This window comes from Corvus moneduloides, chromosome 12, assembly GCF_009650955.1.
Source record: "Corvus moneduloides isolate bCorMon1 chromosome 12, bCorMon1.pri, whole genome shotgun sequence".
NCBI lineage: Eukaryota > Metazoa > Chordata > Aves > Passeriformes > Corvidae > Corvus > Corvus moneduloides.
Genome location: NC_045487.1, coordinates 3,362,960 through 3,373,023, shown reverse-complemented (window position 1 = coordinate 3,373,023; position 10,064 = coordinate 3,362,960).

Genomic DNA, 10,064 nt, shown 5'->3' with positions numbered 1-10,064 from the left:
GCGGGGCCGGCCCTCGGCCGCGGGGAGGGACGGGCGGAGGGAGGGAGGCCGGGAAGGCGGGGACCGGCAGTGTTGCCGCCGCGATCCGAAGGGGAGAGGCGGGCGGTGCCGCAGCCCGCAGTGGAAGGCGGTGGGGCGGCCGCCTGAGAGCTCCGGAGACCAGCGAGAGCGCGGCCATCCCCCTCCCGGAGAGGTTCCTCAGTTTTGAGTAGACCCGTCTCCCTAAAGGAGCCCTTCTCCCTGAGGAAACCCTCCTTTCGAGGGAACCCTCCTCCCTGAGGAAAGCCCCATTTTTGAGCGAGCCCTTCTCTCCTTTTTGAGGGAACCCTGCGCCCTGAGGAAAGTCTCCTTTTTGAGGGGACTGTCCTCCCTGAGGAGACCCTTCTTCCTAGAGAGACTCTCCTTTAGGGAACCCTCCTCCCTGAGGAGACCCTTCTTCCTTAGGCATCCCTTTTCCCTCAGCCTCCCTGGCCCTAAAACGTGTTTCAAAAAGAGGAAAAATTCAGAGCTATAGCTGGGACACAGCGACCACCCCCAGCAGCCCCTGTCAGGGCTGAGCTGCCGGGTGCCCCGTGCTGAAGCATTTTAAAAAGCATCCCCAAAAGTGGGAAGGTCTGTGAGAGGAGGTGTTGCTGGCCCTGATCTGTGCTGGAAGCAGGTTGTGGCCTTTGGGAAGGAAAAAGCTGTGTGTGCGTGTGTGTGATAAATACACACACACAGAGGTCACTCTCAGGGTAAACACTCAGGCTCTGGTGAATTTCAATGGCAGTGGGGAGTGGAGGGAAAGCGCAACAATTTCTCAATGAATAGGTTCAGTTTCTATCTCGTGACTGGCAAAATCAGGCTGGTTTGAGGCTGAGAGGTAAAAGGGCTGTACATGGGCTGAGGGACAAGTGCAAAGTCACAGGGACTGGCCATGCCTTAGTCAGACATGTGAATACTTGGGAGAAAAATTTTAATCTCAGTGGTTGCAAAACTCTGTTCCCAGAACTCACATTTTTTCAGGTTGACAACTTTCCATCTCATTTACATTACTCCCCTTGTTCTTTCAGGCACAGGGTGTGGTTCTTGTAACCCACTAAGGCCTTTGCCTTCATAGCAGTGACACCTTGTTTGTCCGTGCTTTGTCTCACTCTGGTTGATTTTCTTGCACTCCAAGCTCGGTGTGAAGCCTCCTTCTCCTTCCAGATGGGGGGAGATGGGCAAATTCCCACAAACCTGATGTTGTGAGTGTTCCTGCACCCAGGTACCATGGAACAGGTTAGCAGCTTTGGCATTTTACTTTTATTAATAGTCTGATCAGTGCGTTTTCAACAAAAAGCAGAAATGTACGAAAGAAGGAGAATTTAGGAAAAAAATAAATAAGTTGCTCAGAGAAGTTATTAATGCCCTCATCCCTGGAAGTTTTCAAGGCCAGCATGGATGGGGCTTGGAGCAGCCTGGGATGGTGAAAGGTGTCCCTGCCCATGGCAGGGGCTGGAATGAGATGATCTTTATGGTCCCTTCTAACCCAACCCGTTCTGTGATTCTGTAATTCTGTCTGTACTAACCATGGCACAGCTCCCATTGTTTTGCTCTTTTGCAGGAATTAGTGAAACTCTTGATAAAGTTAAAACACGCGTTTTAATTGTGGGGTGGGTTTTTTGTTTTTTTTTTTTTACCTTCATGGGTGCAAAATTTCATAAAAACCTGTAGAATATTCTTCTTGTTGCCAGCTCAGATTGAAAAAAACACACTGACCCGAATTCCAGGGTGGATACTGTTTTAGATTCTCTCTGGTCACCGCTAGAGGCACAGGAGTTACCCAGCTCGTATCAGCGGGTCAGGACATAGCAAGTAAAAATGAAGGAATTAATGAGGTGTTCGTGTGACGTGAACACAGCCTGGGCTAGTGGAAGGTGTCCCTGCCCGTAGCAGGGCCGAGATGACCATTTTCACTCAAAACAACTCAAAACATTGTAGGATTCAATGAAATTCATCGAAGTTCCTCTGGAAACTGCTGGAGGCGTCTTTGCCCACACGATGGCATCGCACGTTTAGGAAGTTCGCTGCGGAGCCCACACTGCGGGCTTCAACACCGCTCACAGCGCGTTTGGATTCCCCCGTTTGCACACTGTGTGTTAGAGGTAAAAGCTTGTGTACAAATTAGTTCATCCCTTTCCCATTAACTCTGCGCAATGGCCGTGAGGACAAAACTCGGTTCTCGGTGGAGGTCCCTCCCTGGGCTACATGAGCAGGTCCTGGAAAAAGTCTACTGTGTGTTTGATTTCCATCAGCGTTAATAAATTTCCTGTTGTTGCCTAAGGAGAAAAGAGAAACATACAGAATGAGAAAAACAAAGTGCTTTCATTCAAGCTAACTTTTTCTTCTTTAATTTATTTGTAAAGGTTAGTGTTTCTGGGGATGTATTGCTTCACATGCAATTGGATTTTTAAATTTGTTTGTTTTATGGATTGTGTTTCATATTTTATCTCTTTCTGTAGGATCTCTGTTCAGTCTGGAAACACAAGACTAGAGATTCTAGTCTAACTGACCTTGCACTAAGACTGGCAGCTAAGTCTGATTGACCAGTATCATCTTCACAAACAAATGATGATTTCATGACCTCTTTTCTCCAACTGCTGAGCTCAGAATCAGCCAAAAGCTACTGAAAGGTACCTGGCCTGGCTTAGCTCGAATTTATTCTCTTTTGTTCATTTCTTGCCCGTTTGTGACAGAGGTGACTGTGGACTGTGGGTTTATTTGCCCTGCCCATCAATCTAACCCGAGCTTCCTGCTCCTGGATGGCGTTTTGTCACTTGCCTGTGACATTAGGCTGTGAACTGCAGGGTAACCAGCTCTTAAAGCCACAAGGTACTCACACTAAATCACACAGATTACGCTCCTGCTGTAGGGGAATTTCCAGGTCAGAGGCTAAACACCCTTTCAACGCCTTTTTTTTTTGCACCCAGAGTGTAAAAAGTCAAGCTAGAAACCTGGTGCAAAAGGGCAGCAATTCGCAGCTCTCCTTAAACGAGTCGTCACTTCCTCATGTGTATTTTCAGATACTCAGCAGAGCTGGTTAAGTGTCTCCACTGCTTTGTTTCTGCCAGTAAGAATGAGAGAATACACTAAGATGCCTTTTAAGGACGTTCAAGAATATACTGGTGTATAAAAGAGAGGAAGAAAACACAAGAAGGTTCTATAAACAATTGTGGCTAATTTTGTGAACTGGCGATAGACGTGTGTTTGACTGCAGAGTGAAAAAAACGAAACCACAAACCCCCAAACTATTTTATTTAAAAGACTATATACTTTAGGCTTGAATAAAATGGAGTACGTTTGGTTTTATTAGTTTACCAAGACCACAGAAAATCTAGATGATCTTAATTCCAGGTAATCCTCATTTCAGTTCAAGTCTCTCCATTCAGGTAAGTCTCCTTCAGTTAAAATAAATTATTTCAAGATAACAAAATAGAATGTCAATGATGAGATAAACAGCTGTGTGTTCATATCAAATACATCTGTTTTAACTCAGTTATCTTTTAGTTTCTTTAAAATTATTTTTTCTCCTCTCTTGGGCTGGAACAGAGAAATTTTGCAGCTCATTAGTCTTGTATACATGTGTTAAGGTTGTTACCCTCTGGTGTCAGTGACTCAGAAGCTCTCTGATTCACCTTTGATATGATTCATGCCTCGAACTGAGTTCTCACTGAAGGCCAGCTGAGAAAGGGACCCTGCTGTGCCAGACTGTGCAGACAGAGACAGGATTTCTGTTCCAAAGAGCTTATAATTAGCTGCATTCACACATGCAATGAGCAGAACACCAGCCCTCTCAGCCACAGGCATCTGAGAACTCCAAAAATGATGACATCACACCGGATGCACTTTTCAGCAGGATATTTTGGGGGTATATTCACCTTCTGGGAAGGGGAGATTGGGACTATAGTTCAAAATAAGCCATTAGGTTTCACCCCTCTTGCAGCCTGGAGTGTAGATAAGCGCTGCTCTAAGTCACATGGAGGAAACACGTCTGATGCTTTTCACTTCCCAGTTATTGCTCAGCATTTCAGTTGCATTATATTGCACAGCTCTGGCCCTTGCAAAAGAGGTCACATTTGAGTTAAAAGAGTTAAATTATAAAAGACCCTCATCCGTGTTCTAGGGTCTAGTGAACACAAAAGTAATTTCACCTCTTTTTAATGCCATTAGGCTCTGTGTTTCCTGTTTTGATGGAGACATGAAGTTTCACAAGCCATCTGCAATCACAGTGAAATCCTGCAATAATGTTATTTGATGAACCTAGTTGTAGGCTCAGCCCACTGGTCATCTGTAGGGTGACCTCAGCACGAAATTCCTTTGACTTTAAAAGGTAGAGTCCAAAGCTACCCCCGATGCCCTTTTATATCCGTGTTGTTCAGCTCTGCCTGTAACTGGCTGTTGTAGGAGCTGTACTTTCACAGCTTCTCACCTGATTTGCCTTCGGGTTTCTGTGGGATTGCCTTATAAGGGTAAAAGAAAGAGTGATTCTCACCCGAACTGAGTCCTTAGGTAGTCACAAAGGAAGTTCTGGGTTTTGCAAGTCTTTGTACTTCCCTTTACAGACCCCTCTGCCTGCTGGTAACCAACTCTTCTATAAAAGGAGAAAGAAAGGGTGTAGTGAACAGATGACTCTGATTATTGGGGGTTGGAACTAGATGATGTTTAAGGTCACCTCCAAACCATTCTCTGGTTCTGTGATTATGGGTAGAGATTAGAATATGCGGTTATCTTAGAAAATGTACTTACAGGTGGGATAAAAGCCTCCTGTCATAGCCTGTTAACTGAGAGGAAATATGTTGTTGCCCAGATGCAGCCACCATATCTACAGCAAAACTGCAATGCCTGACTTTACTAAATTAAATTGTAGCATGTCTTGTATATATAGATCATAAACATTAATGTGTGCTCTGGACTAGATCTAGGTGACTGCAAAAAGTGTATGACCCACAGTGAAGGGAGAATATAAATATGAAACTCTCCTAGACTGCCCTGGCCTCACCTTCCTAGAAATACTGTAGCATTTTGAGTGGGGGTTGGATCCAGGGATCTGTTTGATCCTTTGATTCTGATTCAGTGTTTTTTCATGGGAAGAACTATGAGGAATTATTAAATCAATAGGCAAAATGTGGGGTAATTTATGTACAAAAATACTCTAGAGCTCATGTTTGGAGCACTAATGAAGATATGAGGTGTTAACCATGCTGACTTCTGCATGCCACAAAACTAAAAGAAATTAAAAACAAGCTGTCTGGAGTGAGAAGAGATAATTTTCTTGCTTCCACTTTGGGTGAATTAGAGGAAGACATTAATCTTTTGTTGTTGAGATTGTCTTTATGAAAAGACTGCAAATTACCAGCTAGACTAACTCCATATATAATTTCACAAGCAAAAATGAAGAACTAGGACTTACTTTGTTCTTAGGAGGAATTTACATAAAGAAAAAGCTTATTCCAGTGTCTTTTCCAAGTCAGCTGTCTTTCAGCTAAAGAACGTAGGAGGTGCTGGGCAGCTGAAATATGAAAAGATATCAATTGGGTCAGATGTTCACAAGACACAGCGTGAGCAGCACAGCTCTCCTGCTGGACTTACAGCTGAGATTGTTCCTGCCACTGCCAAATAGGATTGTGCATCAAACTGGAATATCCATCTACTTCTGACTGAAGGGGATTCACTTGGCAGAGGGAGTTTAGCCAGGGTGTGGGGCTGAGGTCCCCTCCACTTCTGCAGGTTGTGTTGTGGGGGTGCCCCAGATGTCAGGTTTGTGCTGCTCTGTACTTGCTGAAACTGAGAGAGTTCCTGGTTCAGTCAGGGATCGACTGGATGACAAACTGTCCTGAGCTCTGGCATTTCCCAGTTGGGGGATGCTCATGTTGGACATTTTTAACATTCTTTGGTGTAGTTTGATATACACTTCTTTCATAACAAGGCTTATGGCCCAGGTTGGAGTTAAGAGATCTTTTACCTTAAGAAACCATCTGCTATAATATTCATACAAACCAGAGCCAATTTAACAAGGCAAACAATCCTTAACAAAAGAACCTTTTCCACCAAATATGCAACCTCTGATGCTGAGAAACCCTACACAGCCCCTTTTGTTTATTTTCTGCTTAGCCCAGGCTTACTTTGAATTAAATTCCAGATTACTTACTGCATTACCCAAATCTTCTGTTTTGTTTGCAAAGGTTTGTAATCTGTGTTTAGTGAAAACTGTAGAGGCAAGCCTGTAACTCAGTAAAGGAGTCAAATGGTAGAATTCTGTCTCTCACTGAATATCAACAGTCTTTGGTTTTGCTAATTTTTTTATTTGGTTGGTTGGTTTAATTTTGTGTTGTTTCATTTAAAGGCTTCTTTCTATGAAGGAATTTTAGAATTTGTTCTAATAAGGAAGTTTTGCATAGAGTCTGAAAGTACATAACTGTAGCTGTTTCCAAATATAGTACTGCAGGATGGAAAGCAGAGGATCCTTTTGCTCCAGATGGAAACAGAAGGTCTCATTTCCTCAGAACACAGCCTAATTCCATCTGTCTCAATTGTTATGTGGGCAACCCTACACACAGTAGCACTGTGGCCCAGACTTTTGGAACTGTTTGTGAGCCTGGATCACCTCGCAGGGTGTTATCACAGTTGTACCCTTGGGGTCAGAATGTTTGGTCTAACGACCCCAAACCCTGGAAGTGCTATCGCCATCAGAAACAATAAGGTGGAAACACAGTGAAAAATATCAAACAATTTTAGAGCACTCTGTCTGGCAAACAAAAAAGTGTTTGAGTAAGGGATGGGAAAATCCTGGTAACATTCCTGAACTCATTTTCACCCTTGTTCACCTCTTTTATGCATGCAGACTCTTTCTCCTCCAAACAGTGGGAGAAAACCCCTTGAAACATCTTAGATTTGTAATTAGTGGTGAAGGAATTCTTTTTCAGCAGGGCAGCTGTGTTTCTTGGCAGTGTGCAGTATTGACGCCCACCATGTAACAAGAAACCAGTGTTTTGTCCTCTGTTGTATGGAAAACTCTTAAGTTTTGAAAATAAGTGATGGGAACATGATCATGGCTTGTAATGTCAAGAGCCATTGAGTAAACAAATAAATTTCTTGGAGTTTCAGGGGTTTGTGCAAGTGGCATTGCACTGCTTTGTAACGTGCTGCTCCTTTTCCCACACAGCTTCTTCCCTTCCACCTGGGCTGGATTTGATCTATTCATCCTTTTTTTGTGCAGTACAATTTATTTTCCATCGTAGCTCATCCTTTTGACTGCTTCCCGTATTTCTGTCCAGGTGTGGAGTGTGCCTCTCAGAGTCCAAAGTCTTTGGCTTACCTTTGACTGAGTAACCAAGTGCCCACAAAGGGATGGTTATCGCCCAAAGCAAAACCAGTGCGGGTTGTGGGAGCACTCCGTTGTTACTGACTTCTCAGTGCTGGGATCTCTGCTCCCACATCCAGGAAAAGGTGAAACACCAGATTAAAGTGTGAGAGAGGAAGCTGTTCCTGCCTCATGCCTTTCCCAGGGGTGTATGTGTGTATATACTGTATATAGTATGCAGTCATGTCCTTGTACATCTCAGCATTGCCAAATTACTCCAATCTGTTACAGGTTGGGGTTTTTTTAAAAAATTTGGGCTATAAAAGCCTGGTTCTGGAGCAGCTTCCTGTGTGATCCAGCTGTGCTACCTGCTGGAGCCATGAGCTGTTGGGAGGAAGTTAGGGCAATAAACTGCTTCCATCTCAGTGTTTATTCCATGTGCAGGTAGTCCAGTACCTTCATAAAACATGTGTGGCAGATGTGTCTCCCACAGATGCTCTCCAGAGCAGAACACAGCAGCTTTCTCTGCGTTTTCTGTTTTCAAGTTGTACTTTATCACAGGAGAGTGAAACCATCATTAACAACAAGCAGTCTTAAACTGCAAATCCAGCTCTTCTCCCCGGTACAAAGAGCTGTTAAAGGTCACTCTGGCTCTTTACAGCTTGGGCCCAATTAGGCACTGCAAACAAAGAGGACAACCTGTGCTTTTATACTAAGGTACCAGTGAGATCAAGATAATTACAGTGAGCTGGGACAGCTTTGAAGGGCTGCCTGTAAATCATCTGCTACTGGAGGTGACTCAGAGCATGTGTCCCCAGACAAGGCTCAAGTTGCAGTTTAAAGCAGCGATTTCCAGCACTAAACAGAAAATATGTCACAGGAGATCAGTCCAAGCCAAGCTTTGCCTTTAGGTAGGGCTCTGTGCTGGCAGCTGATGTGGGGAAGGGGAGATTCAAGGTGCTGGGGAAAAGAAGGTGAAGTGGTGAAATGCTCAGTGTGAATGGTTGGGATTGAAAAATGAAAAAAAAACCACCTTTTTTTTTTTTTTTCCCCAAGGTCTGTCCTTGTCTTGCTCTATGGCCTCAGGCAGGTTTGTTGTTCACTTGTATGTCTCTCCACACAAATATTGAAAGAGTACAGGGTCCAATGGCCCTGATTTTACTCCAGTGCTGTAGCAGCATGCTTTCTAGCAACACAGGGAAGAAAAGTAACAGCATTGTTTTTACAAGCACCCCTGGAGCCACCTTTTATTCCCATCCTGCAGAAAGAATCTCCCTCCTTTAGGTACCTCCTCTCAGAGCTGATGCCAAGCAGTGGAGCTGCACAGAATAAAACTGGTTCCAGTGGCTTGAGGTGCATCAAAAACCCCCTCACACTCAAAAGCAACCACAATTCTGGCAGAGTGTGAGGCCACCACCAAAAGTGGATGTCACACGATACCTTCTGCCACTCAGGAAGAGCAGGCTGTTTCTATGGCTACTACTGCCTTTCTCTCAAATGCATGAACCACTGGTGCTGATGAGATCATGTTGTATTATAGACAAAATAATTACTCACATACTGCTTTACACTGCAGCATTTGTTGAGCTAGTAAATATCTAACTTCCTATGATAGAGACATTTTCCACTTAACATATTTTTATAAAAGGGTAGGATTTCCCTCGACTCTGATTTACAAATGCATCCATTTTGGCCTCGAAAAAAAATCCTTGTTCTGGTTTCCATGACAACAGGTCTGATTTTTGAGGCTATTTCTTCCCCTTACTTCATCTTGGGTGGGGAAGAGTTGCTGTCCCCTTCCAGTAACAGTGCAATGGGCAAACAAAATGGTTGTCCTGGAGGAAAATCTGCAGACCTGAAACCAGAAACTTTGGCCAGTTTTTTGAAACATGAGTGAGAAATGCACGAGAAGAATGCACTGCTAACCTAGCACGGGCTTGAGTCAGATTTTTGTACGTGAAAAGTCAAGTGCATATGTAATTCCAGGAAATTTTAGTCACATACCACCCTGTCATGTACTTAACAAACTGCTCTAGTATCCCTGAATAGCTCTGTGTTGGCACACAGCAAAATAACCAGACAAAGAGGATCCAGCCAGTCTGTTCATATTGACACTTTGCAGATTAATTAGTACTGAATGCACTTTATTATTTGAAATACACTCTCACTAGCTCTATTTTTTTCCCCTCAAGACATCCCATTTTCAGTACTGAACTGCTAAGACTGTCTGTTTCACAGATCATTCATGGGTAAAGCATATTCCTTCAATGTGGAACGGTGCATTTGAGACCATGGGTAGTAAAGGCACTGTAAATAATCCACAGCTGCTCTGCAAGGAGGTCCCTAGTGGATTTTGCACTTTTAACATTTTCAGGAAAAATGAAGATAGACAGCTGCTGATACTCCATTGCTGAAGTGGTTTAGTAATTGCTCTTCTAAAATGATAAAAAGTCGTTTTTTGCGAACTCCTCCGAAAATCCCTGGTTCCTTTTCCCTGCAGAGAAGAAGCACAATGTACCTACATCCTTTTGCGTAATAAGTACCTTCAAATGCGCTGTCCAGGTTTCAGATGAAACGTCTCTCTTTTACTTACTGCAGAGTTTTCTTAATTTATGTGGGTAAAAGGCCACAGAGTTTAAGGTATTGTATTATGGCATTATAATCTCATTTGCATTTGAGCTGGCAGCAGCTTGATAAATCATCTACCCATTCCTTCAACTGGCGTGGGATTGCTCCCAGTGTT